We start from the raw sequence: 19,075 nt of genomic DNA on the forward strand, positions 1-19,075 counted from the left end.
CGTTCACACACGGGCAGAGGAGCTAATACAGACTTTCATTAGGATGCACACTTCAACACACTGTCATAGTATTTACAGTCTCACACTGGGGAAACAAATAAACTGCGTGATTAACAAGTTTTCCTGATGCCTGGTGCCTTCGCTGTGCGCGCTTTGGAGTGCCACCTCGCCGACTTAATGATTCTTAATGGTTTCTTAATGACTTCTTAATGACTTCATCAGGAAGATCCTGCAACAGCACATTCTGACAAGCGGAAGCCTCCCCTTGAGACCCAGGATCACACCACAGTGCTAACCACTCTTCAGTTTTCTGCTCAAATAACACACACTTTAAATCTGCTTATCTGAGACAGCATCTTCGACTTAGATGACACAAGCATTTGATCCATGGTTAACTATGGGGATATGTGATGTAATGTGATGTGAAAGCATGCAGGCTGATGTGTGGAAATGGACTAAAAGGCGAATAGGGATGTCCACCTAGGTTGTGGGCAAATGCAGTCACATCAAACTAATCTCAGAACATTGGAGTGACATCTAGTGTTGTGTAACCAGAATTAAACTGCATTGTGTGAGGGTATCTAGGAAACCCATTTGATAGTATTCAGTGCAGAGCTGTGACTGTGATGCAAGACTGGGGGAAGAAAGTTGGGAAACAAAAACAAACAGGTCTGAAGAGCCCAGTAATTGTAGAATTTCATTACAGCAGGACAGACAAAAAGATGACACTCAAAACTGCAGCAACAGAAAAAGCCATTGTGCTGCTGAGCTGCGGTCAGTGGCAAAAAAATGTGGGGAAAAAAAAAACAAAAACCTCAAAGCATTTAATGACATAGAATTTTCTGGGTCACCTCAACGTCACTGAGCAACAAATAGTTTGGAGTGTGAAGTACACAGCGCGGGGCATCATAGAGTGCTATGTCACTCTCAATCACTGAATACCAATTTAAGCCTTCATTGTACCTCTATGAAGTTGGAAGCTTGCAGGTCTCTTTTCATCTAGATCATGTTCAATGGGATTAAAGACAAGTTTGCCTTTCCTTCAACAGACATGTAATTAGCCAACGAACCAATTACCAATTAATTGAGTGTCGCTGTCCTTAAAAAACAGAAAACTCAAATCATATGAATAAAAAATAAATAAACTAAAGGTCAAGTAAAGATATAACCAAAAATCCCTGAAACACACACAAGGGTCACACTGTACATTCAGGCACGCGTGCGTGTATACACACACACATACACACACACATTAACAACTGGTTAACAAATTGTATTAGCAAAGAAGCTTGACTGGATGGCAAATTACACCTGTCCTGATGGATGTCCTCTTTACGGGTTGTGGAAGCAGGCTGAGGGGGAATGGAGAGAGGACAAGGCTTCAGCCAAACACTCGAAAAATGATGCATAGCCGGCCATGTGTCACCGCTTGGCAAGGTGGGTGGAAAGGGTGTATCACCCAGATACCAATGCCCAAAGCACACTGAGACATGTGCTCCACTTCATATGTGGCACAAGAGAGGAATGGATTCAACTAGCTGTTTTTCATGTTAAATACACATGTATCCATACTGCTTTAACTCTATGAACCCTCAGCAGTTACTGCTCAAAATCTCAATTTGTTGCTGTTAGTATCAAACCACTTTTTTCTTAGAAAAAACAAAACAGAAATGCTGTTAAAACTGAATGTTTACAGATTTCGAATCTCATATGCTTGTCATCATATTTACGGCATTTGGTCTGATGTTATACTAATATAGGATGTCTTTTTTTGCATTCAAATCCATTCTGTGAATGTAGTCTGTTGTACTGATTGATGGATGGGTTTGATGTGTATTATAAGCCATCTTTATGTCCTAGGGGACAAAGAAAGTGATTTGAATTGAGTTACACTGAATTGACTTTTCTGGGATTTTTTGATACTCAAAGTGTGAAATGTGTCAAAATCTGATGTTACTGACACAACATCTGAATTAAGTTGGGTGTGAAACCTTTACACTTTTGGAGCAAAATGTAATCTGTCTGAATTGTTAACCAACAAAGTCTTGAATTTTTAGCATATGATCCTGATGATTTTAAAAGGTTTTTTTTTTTAATATACAGCATGCAACTTTTTTAACTACTGCAGTCTCAAAATTATTCGACCACTGAACAGAATCCCTCTTAAAAGCGCACATTTGCAAATCAGGAAACAGTAAGGTGCGTACTAAATGCTGGAGAGTTTCCATGCCAGAACTCCAAGACATACACCACTACTGACCAAAAAGCACAAGAGAGTAGGATCCAGCCTTCCAACAGGACAATGATCGCAAGCATACCTCAATGTTCACAGTTTGGCTTGATTACAGAAGTAGTCGTGGATGATTATAGAGAAGGCCTCCCAGTCTCCAGATTTGAACCTGACTGAAAATCTCTGGTGCCATTTGAAAAATCTAGTTGCAGCATGCAAACCTGAGAATATAGGTCAACTGGAGGCCATTGCCCCTGAGGAATGGGCTAAGATTCTTCATAAATGCTACCAGAAGCTGGTGTCTGGACAGGCAGCATGTTTGCATGAGGTTATAAAGGCTGCTCTAATAAGTGCTGAAGACACTTGAAGGCTCATAAAGGGTTTGAATAATTTTGAGAATGCAGTAGTCATTAAAAGTCGCATTTTGTGTCGAAGCACTTGAAACATTAATTGTACTGAACTGCACTGTTCTTGTTTGATTTGTTCAATGCAAACAGCTGAAAGGTTGTAAATTTTGCCGAACACATAATTTTGCAACTGACCACATGTTAATCTTGAACTAACAAAAGTGCTCAATGGGTGTGGTTTTCACACAAATATAGGATTTCTGCAACATTCTGTAACAACTCATCCATGGTGTAAATAGCATGTTTGCCATGTGCCGTATATCTCCATGGTACAGTGAGTTGGACAATATGATGCTACCTCCTTTGGAGACCCAGGAAACACATCCTGTATCAATTAGACCACTGGAGGGTCTGTCTGGCTGCAGAGAGAGCAGAGAAGAACCCCATGACGTGTCTGCTGTGTGACGATCGACCACTTCCTCTGAAGCATCCAAACAGCATTTTTGGGAGAGAAAGAGAGAGATAGAAACAGTGGGGGATTTACTGCCAGTGGGATTTACTCCTTGTTCCAATTTGCAAGGGGGATTACTGATTTTTTCATCATTCCTTTATTTATTTATTCTATTTCCCAATTCATTTCTCATTCACCTGAAGGAAAACAAAATATCAAGCCAAATGCATAAATACTGTCAGAGTGAATTGATAATGACAGCAGGTCAACTTGTGAGTGAGTCACGTCTTCACTCCTGGAAGAAAGTGATTACTGTAACACAGCGCTGACAATCACCACCAAGATAATCCCATTTCTCACATTGAGCTCAAATTGTATTATGTCACATTGTGTTTTGCATTTGCTATCAAAAAAACTGGATTTAGATATGCAAACTATCTGGAAGAAAAGTGAAACTCTAAAAGGAGGAAAAAGAAAACATGCAGCCACAGGGCTGGCATCCAGGCATGTCACTTTGTCAAGCTGTCTGGTTTCTGAGAGAGCTTGATGGTTTCTAAGGGAGAGGAGAAAAAAGTGTCGCAAAGGCGTGCACTTCTCCAAGATGAACAGATGGCAGAGTCGAAGTGTGGAGATTTGTTGTATATCTCCATCCCATGTTGAGGCACAGTAGATGTAAGCTTCCACTTTTTGTTTTTTCTTTGCTTCTTCTTCAAATGTTATCTTACAGGATAACGGATACACGCAATGTTTAAACTAATGACGAGTGGGTGTTGCTTTGTCTTCTTTCTTTCATCCCCTCTCTCCCACTGACACATCCTCTTGCTTTCCATTCTCCCTGAAACCCACGCTTGGAGCAGAAACCTATATGCCACACAATTATGCAACACAATTGGGGGTGCTGCTTGTAGCCTGGGTGGCAGTCTAAAAACATAGTCGACTGTAGAGTTCTTGGCAGCTAGTGACGTGCAGTAACCACAGTCAAAAGAACATAATGCTCATGGTGCTGTCGATGATATTGGGTCAGTGCACCACTGCTTCCTGTGCAAAGTGAAAACAAAGGGAAACAGTGCAGTTCAGTGGCAGTTTATATCCATGTTGGTTATGTGGCTGTATAGATGACGGTCAGTCCTTTAGTGTGCTGAGCACTATAGTTCACAGTAAAATGTCTCAAGCATAAGATGTATGCTGGAGAGATTCAGTGTCCCCAGAGGATGACTTTGAAGCCCAAAGAAGGATGATGACAGAATGGGCCCCTGGAGCAGACATGTAAAAAGGTCTCCCACCCTTCCTCCAGATTTAAAGAAGCTATGCCGTTTGTACTTGTTTTGCATCTGTATAGTCCGGTGTGTCTCTCTGCATGGTTAAGTTAGTTTGTGTCTTTTTTTGTGTCTCCTTTGTGGTCATTTTGTTTCTCTCCAGTCTTTTCATTTCCTTTTGAGGTCATTTTTATATTACTGTAGTTGATATATGTCGTCTCTATAGAAATCTTTCCTGTAAGTGTAATCTGTGTCTTCTTTTAGTCTTTTTTTTTTGTCACTTTGCATCTCTGTCAGTGAATTTCTGCAGGTGTTCCACATTCTCAGCAGCAACTGTATGTTGAGAAGCGGCACGTTCATATGTAGTTCACACAGTACATGAAGATAGGCTGTCTGACCCCAAAAGATTCCTGATAAATTGTGCTGCACAGATTAATACAAATGACTACAGCATCCTATACAAAGTACCATCAAAGCCTAAGATGCAGGTCATCATTTCTCCTGTCCTAATTTAAACTCCTTTTCTAATTTTAGTCTATATTCCTTCATATTATTCTATATTTATTCCTACGGACTCTTGGTCAGTGGTAGGCCTGTTCCATCCAAGCTAATGCCTAATCAATCCAAATCAAGCTCCACCATCACCCAAAATATTCCACGTCTAAAAATGGAGCTCAGAGAATAAACTAACAGCTGTAGATTAGATAGCAGTGTGATTGCTGCTATCATAGCAGGCTAACAAAAGCCAACGTTCAGCATGTTGTCATGGTACCTCTACATATAAACCAAGAGGTAAGGTACACCTTTTATTGGTAATACAAATGAAGTGTCACAAAAAAAAAAAAAAGTACAGCAACGCATGCAGATGGATAATGAGAATGAGAATATGAAAAATGAGAATACTTAAATATAAATATAAGCATCTACTTTAAACTATGTATGCCTGCCTCATTCTTAACAAAAAACATCAAATTTAAAATTATGTTTTAAATTTGCATAACGTGTTACCATCATCACAGTCACAAGCAAGGTGTCGGGCATGCTGGTACACACTAGCAACAACTTATATTATCATGTGAAAAACTGACCTTTTGCTCTACATCCACAATTTCTCTCAGATGAGTATGCGTATGTTCTCATAACTGTTAAGTCATAGCAACAGGGAATTTCAGTCACACACTCACAAGTGTGAGTCTAAACAGCTTCATCAAAATAAGAGCATAACCAAAAGCACCGCTTACACATTACTCCCTTCTCTAATGTCTATCTCAGGTGCATTCACACAGAGAATGGTTGCAGCAATTTAATCAAACTCAGAGTGCAGAATCCTCCCGTGTGGTTCATACGCTGTGGTGAGAATAATACTACTAAAACTCAAGAGTAACAATAACTGCTGTATTATTTTACTTCCAAGAAAAGTGGAAACAACTTGTTAGAAATCAAATAACAACAACATAAAGGTCCCCAGGTTGATCATGCTTACAAAGATTACTGGTATCAAAAGAATAAATGGTGCTTGTATTCTGCTACTGTTGTATGTGTTAGGCTGTAGACAAGTCTATGCTTGGCTAAAATGACAGGGGATGTAATGCGTTTTGACTCCTCACCTGCTGCCTCAATATCTACCCTGGCAGGAAGACAAAACCCAATCCCTCAAAAGTCTACACTGCAAACAAAAAATAAAAAAGTTTTTCTACAAAAGCAAAAAGCTTCCAAACAAGCAGGGAAAAAGCCAAATAAATTCCCAATATCCTCCACCCTGGGAGACCAGCCCTCTGCACCTGTGACCAGGTAAACTTTCCGCAATCGTTAATGGACACGCCGGCTGTTGTTTACTGAAGACTCCCCACAGAGGAGACTAGCTGACCCATGTCTGCAACCAGTGAGTGGTACAAATGGCAAACATCTCTTGGAGTCATTATTTATGCAGGAATGCCCTTGGGAGTCTTTGCACTTGTTTACACAGTCACGGCACAGTCCATTCATGACGGCTCCGAGTAAATGAGCCACTTGCTACCAATTTGTCCTGGACGATGAAGCTTTGGGGCTCTACTACCCACAGTTACCTTGGGTTGTGTATGCAATTCTGTGTGTGTGTGTGTGTGTGTGTGTGTGTGTGTGTGTGTGTGTGTGTGTGTGTGTGTGTGTAGGAGTACGGAAAGGAGGTTAAGGCAGTGCTGCTGATCTGTTGGGAACTGACCTGGAACTACGGACACAGAAGTCCCAAGGGTATTAGGAAGCACAGTGTCACATTTGGTAATAAATGAGAGGATGTTTTTATTTCGAGAGGAATGCCATGGCCTTACACCTTGGAAACGGGCTGTTTGCTTGACCCAGGACAAGGACAGAAGCCAAAGGTAGTAAGGACCACCTTCCCAATAAAACTGAGACCAAGACAGGAGGCTGGTTTTATGGAGGTTGAACTCAAGCCAAAATAATAATTAAGTATAAGTATGAGTGTCAGGAAACCAGTTTACAGTTCTTCAGTTCACGACCTGTGTTTGCATTCAGAAAAGAAAAATCTGGAATCCTTTCTTGTACCACATGTTCACAAAAGCAACAGTACATGTAAGTATATGCAAAATTCTTAATATTTTATATATTTTATGTGTGTAAGGTTTTACCATCTTTTTGTCTGTGGCCCGGATAAAAGAACAGCACTGGCAGTGGTGCAGTTACATCTTGACAGCAAGACTTGCTGTCAAACTTGTCAAAGAACTTTATCAATTTCTGCTTGATTAGCAGGTTTTGCAGCATTTGAAAAATTGTTTATGGCATGAGATGTGTGGAAAATTGGTGACATCATCGTCTTAGAATGATACATGATATTACTGGATTATAATTATTGATGTATCAATGTGTAAACATGACTGTTGCAGCTGTAAAAGGTGGAGCTAATGTAAACTACTTTATATACTAACATGCTAGTAATCTATAGTACCTATTGCTACTAAAAGTGTTCTAGACTGCTTCTCATTCACCCATTCGCACTCAAAATCACACACACCGATGGGAGAGCTGCTGGCCAACACTCACCAGGAGCAACTAAGTTCGGGTTCAGTGTCTTTCTAAAGGACACTTTGACATGTAGGAGCCGAGACTGACCCAAAAACTGTGACATAACTCTACTTCCTGCACCACAGTCACCCATATGCAATCCAATTTATATTTTGTCATTAGACTGTGCATCTAAAAAGTAACTAAGGTGGTAAAATAAACCATGCTGGAAAAAAGGAAAGGCTACAGCTACTCTGGCACAGCCCTGAAGCATCATTTGATGGAGTCACTCAGAGCTGGTACTGTAGCCAGTGTTATTTATGTAGTTTAACCCACCCCACTGTCTTTTCCTACCCCTAACGGTTTCATATTTGTGCCGAAACTTCAACATTACCCTGTATTTTTGGTCCTAAGCAATATAGCACTGCAGCCCATGATATCACAGGATTATAGCCTACTGAGTCTACTACCATGGGGAGAAAGAACCTACTGTACCATATTTATGATGCAGATAACAACAGGTCACAGCCTTTAAATGGCATGATGCCATTTGAAGTAGGTAATGTACAGCATGGTGAAATGCAGTAGGTGTAAAATAGCATAGCACAGAAGGAATACAAATTTCCAGATAGAACTTTGATGTTTTCTCCTTGATTTAAATTTTTGCTTGCCTTGTATCCCAGTTGTATGTCGCTTTGGATAAAAGCGTCTGCTAAATGACTAAATGTAAATGTAAGCAGTACAGGGGAGCTGGGTGTACTGAGTTTGACTTCTATGATCAGAAAAGTGGATCATGTATAATCGTTTACACAAAATCCGACTCATTTATAGGCCATATTTTTTTAATCACTCCTGAATTCAAAAGGACATGTGGCATAAAATATACCCATGATTTTCCAACCATAAAGTTTTCCACTTTCAACTGTTAACTACATATAAACATAGCCTTAAACATAGATAATCTTATCAACAGGGGGTTGCTTCAAACGACACCTACTACCTTGAAGTAAAAAGGCAGGGAGACAGTATAATGTTAATTGTGCAGGTCAGGCTAAAATGTTTTATGTTCACCGTTAGGATAGAGGAGCTCACATTCAGGACTTGAAGGTTTCAGATAATAAATTCCAAAGGTGACTAAAAGGTTTCAGATAATAATTAAATTGACAAGATGTTAGCCCTGCAGCCTACATTTGTTGTGAAAAATCATCAAAGTCTGAAGTCACACATGTAGATGCCTTTTCGCTAAACACTGCTGCTAAATTAGCCCTATAAAATTAGTAATATATGGACATGACACAAACAATAAAATGCATTTGAGTTTTTGAGTTATAGCGAGATGACATGATGAGAGCGGCTGGAATCAATGTGCCGACGAGCTTTAGGTATTCAGACTCATCTGAAGCTAAATCCAAGCAAAAGTATGGCATATAGTGAATAAAAATTACACATGAATGCAGGTTATGACCAATTTAAAAATATCCCACACCTGGCAGTGTCAGTTCCTGTACTAACAACAAATTGAATGTCGGGCACCTGCACCAGCATTAGATTTTAATTATACTTGCTGGGGGTTTTTTGTCACTTATTGTAGCATTCAACATGTTAATGGTTATTTATTAATTTTCAAGGACACAGAAAAGAGGACATGCACATCCAAACAAACATCTGCAGATGCTTGACAGACATGGTGTAATTCAGGCTACTGGCTACGAAGTTTAAAGATTGGGCAATGGATTTGTTTTAAATTTGAATGCAGATTATAAATAGCAATTACTTTTTTAATGGCGATTATTCATGTTTTATACTTGTTATGGAGCTGAGGGACATGGGGGCCTGGTGGTTCAGTGGTAGAGCATTGTGTTGGGATGCCACCTCACCAGGTGTAGCCCTGCCCAGCTACCAACTGCCACCTTGGTGATGTCCCGACTTCGAATTAAAAAATGGGAAGATTGCGGCAGGAAGGGCATCTGGCGTAAAAAACACCTGCCAAATCAACATCGGCTCATCGGAACGTGTTCCCCCTTGAGGGGACAAGCCGAAATCCATTGATTCTGGAGTTTAGGGATATTTTTAAACCTTTTAAGTACCAAAATTTTGATTAGTTAACAGAAAAATTCAAACTGATGGCATTACAAGACCAAGTAAATGTCACTTGTGTGATTTTAGTATTCTGAATATCTGTTATACATGACTTTCTACTCTGTTTACATTGAGAGCACCTCTTGTATGAAATAGCTATAATTTTATTATCAACTTAGTCTACCATAGAGTAAAATTGTCTTTATACAGTAATGCATTAATGTTAAATCTATTTTTACTTGCAGGAGTAAAAGTGAATAAAAATAAAAGTTAATCCTCGCTTTTCTCTTAGAAAATGCCACCAGAGGGTGCTTCAAGGGCAGAAAGAGGTCAGTGGTCAACTGCCCTGAGTTTATGAATTGCAATCCTTTGATTGTGTTAATATTTGCGTATAGTAAATGGTCTCGTATTACAATACTTTAATTTTTTGAAGTGAGTTGAACTCAAAAACAACAAGTACATTAGTTTGTTTGCACTGTAAATACCTCTAAATTAATGAAAACTCATATGAGGTGCATATTTTTAATAACTGAGTAAAGGAGATCTAAACAATGTGAGTTAGGACACCTCCTGGATTTTACACTGTACCCTTAATTTTAAAAGTAGTTCCAAAGTTCAGCTCAGCTGGTTTCTAGGGGACCCAGCTGTGTTTTTCATACAGTCCCACCTGACATCATCTTGTCAGGTGGCAGGTGCAGACTGCAGAGCGTATCACTTTGCATTATGTGTAAACCACAGGATTTGCTCATTTTTATGATACTTTTGCCATTAAATGGGAAGTTACCAAGAGTTAGCTTGTTTCTGTCGGTAATCTTTAGCAATTTGTACTTATTTACAATTCTCTCATGGTTAATTACTTGTATTGCTTGTAACGCCTGCGTCTGGAAATATATTGAAAAGTGTATGAGTTCATACCATTAAATTATCAACATGAAAAAGAAATGAAAGTCAAATGTGAAGAATGGCCATGTTGATGTAAGTGTATATTATTAAAATGTTGCATTAGTGATGTATTATATAGGAGCAGAATTTTGTTTTTGGGTTGAGCTGGTTCATTTAATTTTTTTTGTGGGACAATGCAATGTGATTTATAGGAACATCATCAGTGTTTCCTGTCCTAATTGGCAACTGTAAAGTGTAACTGTAGCTGTCAAAGAAGTGCAGTTCATTAAAAAAAACCAAACCCTTCAGAACAGCAAAGGGACCTTATATGCACCATATATGCAATGTTATTTTTATTGCAATATTTTTAGAAAGAAAATGTAAAAAGGAGTCTGCTCACATCCAATTAAACTTACAGTAGATTGGAAAAAGTGAAAAAACAACAAATACACGTTTGGTCTTATAGGCACAAACCTCTAAATTTACATTCAAACCACCACCAAGACAACAACATATGAAACTGTTTAATGAAGCAAACAGGAGGCATCTTGTACTAAGTCATATATCTTGATAATGTGACGAGGATCCTATGGAAATCTGTGCTATTAGCTTCTGAAAACTCATTAAGTTTTAGTTTTCACATTTATTTATCTATCAAACGAAAACACCTGAGTGTTTGCTGTAGCGATTTTTTCGCCTCTGCTAAACTATTAATCATCTCCAATAGCCAGAACAGAGACTTTAAGAAAATAAAAGAGTAGTTCAACAAAATACATCCAAACAACTGGAGTCATCTGCTTTTGACATCATGTCTTTTTCCAAATTTGAAGGTAGCTCACCATAATACCGGACAGCCCAGGCTATCAGGTTATCTCTCTAACATGCACCCACACACGTACAGCACATATAACTAAGATATTCCTCTGAAAACACAGCAGTCTCCTTCTATATGGATCTGACGTTTCATCTCATTTATGCCTCTTCTGCCAAACTATGTAGTTAACATAATCTACAAGAGTTCTGTACTATTAGTGACACAGAAATTAGCAATACAGGAGGATTCAGGTAAACACCAAATGAAGGCAAATGAGTCCTCCTATAGTTCTCAGGTTCTGAGGGAAGAGCAAAGAAATGTGGAGAGTCAGAGCACCAAAGGAAAAAAAAATGGGAGAAAGAAGTGATTGGATAATTTAACAAGCTTCCTCCTAAACCACTCCAAAACCTCCAGAGTTTAATTGCTGTGAGGCAACATTATCCCTAGCAACACTGTGTATCTCTTGGCTGGGATTCGGCGGGTACCTGCTGTATCCACTCCCCACACAATATAGCGCCCACTGAGCCATATAATCCTCTGAGGCCCTCCTCTTCTGGAGATCCACATTCAGTCCTATTGTGACATGGGAAAATCTCTCCTTCTCTATTTATTTATTTATTTATGTATTTGTCAGAGTTCGTGCTTTAAATAAGCCCAATCACTAGGCACTGTCATGTGTGCTCTGTGCCACAGGGAGCCATAGAGAAAGGGAAAACAGAAAGGAAGAGTTAAATAAAAAGACGTTTGATTCGGTGCTGTGAAATTTGGGGCTACTTTCCATTTCTCTACGGAGGTCCCTGGAGCAGCCATATTTCTGTTTATGTTTAAATGTGAATCAGTCAGATGGGCTGTTGGGTTGCTGCTGAATCATCCTACACTCCCATCAGAAAGCACAGGGGTTACTTTTGAAACGGCTGCCTTGTAGAAGAAAACAAGCCTCTAATGCTACTTTCTTCTTGACTCCTCTTTCAAGTTGCCCTTGAAAAGAAAATTACAACAACGGCTTTGATGAAAGTCTGACATGCTTCAAGATATTCTCCATAAGTGCAGACACATACTAGATTATCATTCCAATGAGTCTGGCCTGATACTTTTTAACTATACGAATATACCACAAGGTGGCAAAAGGAAAGTATTTGCGACATAGTGCAGGGGTGTGTGGAAAAAGTGGCTCATTTCACGAAATGGCAACAGACAAAAAAATGGTTATTTCTTTGTTGTATGCTTTTTTTCTTTTTACTTCAGTCAATATGGCATTTAGAGACCCACTGAGATATCTTTTAATTAGAAGATGAGCTAAATAATAAGAAAGCACAGAGGCAGTGTGCTGAAGAAGATTTCTGTTTTATTAATTTGACGTGTAAGCCATCTCAGTCCTAGCAAATGGGTTTCTTTACTTCTTATACTTATTTCTCCAAGAGCAAAGATTTATTGTATGAGAAAAGGAAAACTGCATTTATTCTTGTTTGTGGAGCCTTTAATTTTGTGAGGACAAACTGTTGTGCTTTAGGCTCATTGATGCCTATTTTCCCCTCCTCTTATTAGTGTTTCTGGTCAGCAGGACGTAGTTGAAAAGGCTGTGGTGTTGTCATATAATTTAGTACCACTATTAGTTTTAACTGGGTTCATATATTAACTATATCTTAGTGTTGTTTTATATTTTTTTTCCACAACTTTGTAAACTTGTGGCCAGTGACACTGGCACAACACTATTTTTTTTTTCAGTTCAGTAAAGATTGGCAGGCTTTAGGCTCACTGTTACAACAGGGCAATTTATATGACTGTTCATCAGACTGGCAAATCTTGTAAAAGTGAGTCATCCTACCTGTCTGAGAGATTGGCGGTCAGCGGCGTAAGGTGTTCTGACACTTGTTGCTGCTGATGACAGTGTCTGGTGTCAATGCCACGCCAAACCAAGCAGTTACTGTTAAAAAAAAAAAAAAAAGCAATGAATATAAACAAAGTTTTCATTCAACTATTTTTTAATTGTTTTGCCTTAATTTTACCATATCATTATTGCTTCAGATAGACAGGGTGTTAGCCCCAACCCAACTAATTACCACTGAAATGAGATGTCACCAGCTTTGCCATGTTGGATTTATTGGTGACTGTTCACATGGTGGATTAGACCACATTTGGTCTTCTGGTTTGGGGTTGTTTTGGAAATTCCCCTGCCCTACCTTCTGCTGATTACCTGGATCAGGTGTGTTTAGTCAGTCAGACGCTGGATTAAACCATTTTAGATGAGAGTTGTGTGGAGTAAGACAAAATGAATTAGTATCTTCCAGCTTCTGATCCACTGACACATCTGATTGAGGTAATCAGCAAAAGATAGGGCAGGGATGGTTGGAAAACAAGTAGAGCACCTGCTGTACTTGTTTTCTCCACCTGCTCTACTTGTTTCCAGGAAAAGGATTGAGAACCCTTACTCTAGTGAGTGTTTGGGGGTAAAAGATGGTGAATGTGAGAGTTAAGTTAGAACAAAACCTACAATGTGTGTGTTTCATTGTAATGAGGATTATGAGAATGAATGTCACCCAGTGCAACAATGTGGTTCATCAATTGTGTGTTTTAATGTTTGGTGGATAACTATAGGGCTCTATGGCATATATGTGTGTGTGTGTGTGTATATTTTTTTTCTTTTTTCCATATTTTAAAAAGTTAAAGAAAAAAGTGTACTTAAAGTGTACAAAACCTTCTAGCAGTAGAGAGGTTGATAATGATGGGCTATAATATGTGCAGAGTTCTAGGCAGTTGTACTTCATTGCCGCTGTTCACATTCTTAAAAATTTCTCTAAGAAAGAATATGATGGGGTGGAAGGTTAGCTCATAATCCATAACAGATAGTTAAGATTGGCCACGTTGGCATCGAATCTGTATGGAAATTGAAACTGGCCTTGGCACGAACACAGAACCCAACAAATCAAAACGCCGGCTTCAACTCATTTGCAGTCAGGCCATGAAGGTCGTCTCTGAACATTTTTGTCAAATCAATTTTTTTTTTTGTGGTCAGCTCCCACCTGCTGCTTTGTTCTCAGGGATTTGTAGCATCATGGCAGCCATAGCAATAATGCTGAATGAGAGCTGTTTTAAATATAAACACATTTGCCAACACAGCGAATGATTCAAGTAACATTACATAAATTGTCAGTAATGAGGCACCGGGGATAGCATCTGATTCGTAGAGGTCGAGCATAACATTTTGCTTCACTGCTGAATAAAATGCATCCTGAGTGCGATTTAAGAGCCTTAACATGACGAGGTACATACAAAGAGACAAGCAGAGGTCTAAGAGGGCGCGGTGCTTGTTGTAGAGGTCACATATACAACACAACAATGATACACAAACACTGCTGACAAGAGGAAAATATGAGGACTTCTGAAGCACTGTAAAATGTATGAAGAAACGGATGTAAGGGTCATTTTACTGAGCAGCACCATTAACATCGCTGCCCTTGTCTGAACTGGAGCTCAGATCAGTCACTTACACACACACACACACACACACACACACACACACACACACACACACACACACACACACCAGGGTTTTCTCCTCTTTTTACATTTCTCCTCTTTTCGCCCTCAGAGAAGGAGAGGTCGACATTTTAACTGCAGCGGCGAGGAGATGGCTTCCTTTCACCTTGACGGGCATATAATGAACATTTTTCATATTGAGCTTAGCTTCACTTACAGAGTCAGTCAGCTATTTTCTCTTTGAACCTTTTTTTTCCCCTTTCTGACATTTCCCTCTGTGGTTTTGCCAGGATGATCTTCACAGTAAATTTGTGCGCCTTTTAAAGAAATGGGATACATTTCTGTTGATTTTTTTTAAAGCACTCATTTCCATAAAGGTCCCCATATAACACAAATAGGCCTACGATGCAGCATGAAACAAAAACAATATGCTAATCATACCTGTTTCAATTAGAGCCCAGGAATCCATGAATTCCCTATCATTATTTAGTTATTGTTTTGCATTTTGCTTTAGAAAAGAAAAAACAGCAGGAATGTCACAAAATATTGAATGGGATTTATGTTTATAAATGCAAATCGTACAAACTCTGTTTCCAAATAAGTTGGGACAAAGTGGGACAAAACACCCTTTAAGGATTTGGTAACTTTGGAGACATATTGCTTTTTTTGACCTCATCAGACCTTAGGAAGACCAGTTAAGCACACATACTCTTTTACTACTGAGCCATGCAGTTGTAACATGTACAAAATAAAAATTCAACGCTTTCCCTGAAGAAGATGTTTCCTGGCTGGCGGTATGTGTTCCTCCAGTATATAGTTTATCGTAAATGTTGGGTTTGAACTGTACATTAAAATGTGTGATAGACCCTCTCTTCTTTCAAAATAATTACAAATTTTCACTTATTAGACCACTGAACAGTTTTCTACTCCACCTCTGTTTGGGTTGATGGACCTCAAGCTCAGACAAGGTGGCAATGTTCCTAGATCTTGTTTATATAGACTTGTTTCTTTACAGGGTAAATTTTAACTTGCATTTGTGGATACAGTGACAATGGTCTTTAAAAGTGTTCCTGAGCCAATGTAGCGATTTCGACTATTAATGCAGTGCTGTCTTAGACTACAACAGATTCTCTAAATGGTCCAATTACATTATGCAAGGTAGGTAATTAAACAGACGCATTTTTAAATTTTAGGCTATGATCTATTTTGGAATATGATCTGTCTGTTTTGTTTGAAATTATTTGTAACTCATGGAATTCTGTAATGTCTCAAATCAGTGGATTGTTTTTCAATCTTCTAATCATGTTTATCTCACTTTTCATTATAATCTTCAAGCATAGCTGGTGCAGTGCTGTCTTGGTTTGTAGCTTGGCTTAGGCTGAATGTGATTGACACAAGTTATTTTGTGTATAAGATTGCTGCAGAATGTACATTATAATAAAATGATAAGCTGAACTTTCTTTTTTCCAGTATGTAAAAAGTTTATAGCCTGATGTTAGTTCTGTAATGCTTTGCCAAACACAGTTGTCATCCTTTCAAAGTGATGGATTAGCTTTACTGGTGGAAGCAGAAGGGCTAAAAGAGGGAAAACTCACTGTATCCATCTTACCAAGAACTATTAGAAAATAAATAATAAAAGAGTAAACTCCCTTTGTAATAAAAGCAGCAGGAATTATAATTATCCTTAAACTGTAACTAAAGCATAACAGTAATGTCATCCAGAATTAGTTTAGCACTGAAGTTTGGACAAAAAGCATAAATTATCTAACAAAAAAAAACCAACGTCTGTCCAAGACCCCAAACTTGTATTTAAAAGGCAAACAAAGCAGGAACGCATGTACCACACACTTAGTCACAAACATACTCATGCCCACATTTGCCCACACGTGTGTTTGCGTGCAGGGGGTGGCTGGCACAGTGCATTCCAAGACAGCTGGTGAAAACCGGGTGTGCTCTGGCTGCGAGAAAGAGCAGATTCAGGTGACATCTGTGCCTCCTGTTGCAGCGCAATAGTAGAAACACTAAAAGTGAATTACAACATTAATGATAGTGCTCTGCAAGCTGTCGTTCCATATTACGCATCCATTATTCCTTGCATGGGTACTCAGAGGCATCGTAAAGGAATAGGGCCGCTCCCCCTCTCCACACCACCACCTGTACAAAAAAGCCTCCTCGCCGTGGAAAGGAGCAGTTGTTGAAAGGATTGTTGGTTTATCGACTAACACCTTCCACCGCTATAGCATGGCACCACATGGCACTGTGCTGACTAGATGAGTGATTCTCTTTCTCGCCATTTCAATCCCTCACTTCATCTTTCAAGCACACAACCTCCCACCCCTGACCTCCCCCCCCTCCTTCTCTCTGCACCGCTGCCGCTATTTCAGACATTTGTTTGATCTTGCTGCCCTCTACAGCTGAATGAAATCAATCTGGCAGAGATGTCATGTGTGAGCAGAAATGATTATCCACAAGAATAACATGTATTTGAGAACATAGAACCTGTGGTCTCTGTTCGGGTGGACACACACACATGCACACACAGCCACCTTTCGCAAACACACAACGACATGGGCGACGCACGCCTGGTAGGCATCGTATAGACATCTCTGAGCTGTCACCCCAGACTTTCAATAACTTTAAATCCCCCGAAAACTTGGAGAATAAAGGCAGAGTCGATCACTCATAGCTCCCTTCACTGTGCTCTTCTCTTCAGGGAAATAACAGCCGAAGGAGAAAAACAAAGTCAGGATCCCATCCTCTCCTGCAGAAAAGCAGTAGCATCCCTGGAGGCCATAGGGAGAACATTTCTTTCATCATTCTGGTAAAGACACAATAAAAAAAGATTCATTTAAGACGTCGGGACATAAATAACACACTGGTTTAGGCCGACCATAAGGGAAGATCAATGTTAATGAAAGGCGGATTTTTAAGAATAAAAAACTAGACGTAAAAGATTAAAAAGAACTGCAGAAGTTGGTGGGTCCAGTACTGCCATCACTTACACAGTGACGCGGATTTCACGCCAGCCTAAACATTACTATAGGAACCTGTGTGTGATTTGGACTTGTGCCATGCAGGATCGAATGGCGGGTGTTCCCTCCACACTGTCTCACGAGATCATCGGCACATCCAACTGCAGCGCTGTGCCACTGACTGGCTGTGATTTCTTCATTCAGGAAAGAGTGCCACAAAATGTGTCGTACTTGAAGTGTTTTACAATTACCAACTGATTATATCAGCTGCATTAGCATATTAAAAGGAAGACTACTTGAACACAGAGATAATGACTGAGTGTTGAAAATAATTTCCCCACTCATTATCGACGGCAGACACTGAGATCTGGTAAAGGAAATGTCGATAAATACCCTTACCCTAAACCTTTACTGTGTAAATAACAACAATTATAGAGAAATTAAATCAGGCTGTGTTGGTGAAAAGGGAGCGAATTCTAATTAAAAAGTGGGAAAGAAAGTATCAAGCTGTGCCTCTGCATATAGAAGTGCATTATTATTCACTTGTGTGTAAAAAACTTTTGTTTTTGTGTTTTGTATCACTAAACCAAATCACTAGTCTTATTTAATATTAATGTGAGCCCACAGTTTTGCTTTAGACTGTCATTCAGAAAGTCTATTGTGCCAAGCATAGCGGGTATTGGATAAAATGGTATCAGTGCTTAATAAAAAGAGACTTTATTTTTGGAGTTAGTCAATAACTGCTGCAAAAGTGTAAACCCTCTATATGATATATATGTGCACACCCTCCTTGTTGATAGTTTAACATTTTAGCAAATGTTATTGCAGTTTGTCTTAATGACCCGCTTATTGTTTGATTCATTTGGAAATCAAAAGTATTTGTTTATTTTAATAATATACTGCCATTTTTTTTAATTATCCAAAAATAAACAGTTTCTATAATCACTAAAAAAAAGCAACAACTGTTTGGTATTTTGCCTTTTTTTATTCCAGTTGCAAATTGTTTCAGCAAAACAAAATCACTGTGTGAAACATTGCTCGATATGCAACCTGAGATATATTCAGTATAACCTACAATTCTACAAAAATTCAAAAGTAGTATAGTAGCAAGTACGAAAACAAACTAAGATTACCTGTTCATGCAGTAGTTTTGTTTAATCAGTGAAGATTATTCGTGGATATGTGGTGGTATGCAATAATGGTTGGTGGAATCAAAAACCCTATATAAAATGTTAACATTAACATCCTTATTGTATGGATTTAACATGCATGAGTAAAACGGTTTTCAACTCATCCTGACTGACTGAATATTGTCATGAATTGCAAGTTTGAGCAGGTCATTGAAGACACTGGCTCTTTCAATTAAGATATTATTCCTAAAAATGCGTAGCCACAAGTTTTCATCGCTGCTATACTGCTGGCTCATTCAGGAGCTCTTCTCTCCATTGCTGAAGAGTTTGAAAATGTGTGTGAATGTGAAGGAGACTGTGAATGTCATGAAATTCATCAAGCTGCGAGTTTTTGTACAAAATGCAGGCAAAGTGAGTTTTCACAGGCAGACATCTCAGCA

The 19,075-nt window shown here is 39.0% G+C and overlaps 1 protein-coding gene across 8 annotated transcripts in view; it reads right to left on the minus strand.

Annotated features, from left to right (window-relative positions):
* Positions 1-19,075, minus strand: part of LOC137099933 (RNA binding protein fox-1 homolog 3-like) — a 380,706-nt gene that overhangs the window by 288,862 nt on the left and 72,769 nt on the right. For 6 of the 8 annotated variants that reach the window (XM_067477381.1, XM_067477384.1, XM_067477386.1 and 3 more), the window contains exon 3: positions 12,882-12,980. The exons of 1 other annotated variant lie outside the window; for it this stretch is intronic. The gene's annotated coding sequence lies outside the window, so the exon portion shown is untranslated. Of the gene's footprint in view, positions 1-12,881; positions 12,981-19,075 lie in introns of those variants that run through there. One more of the 8 variants, XM_067477388.1, reaches the window with a different exon arrangement.

Source organism: Channa argus, chromosome 15 (assembly GCF_033026475.1).
Source record: "Channa argus isolate prfri chromosome 15, Channa argus male v1.0, whole genome shotgun sequence".
NCBI lineage: Eukaryota > Metazoa > Chordata > Actinopteri > Anabantiformes > Channidae > Channa > Channa argus.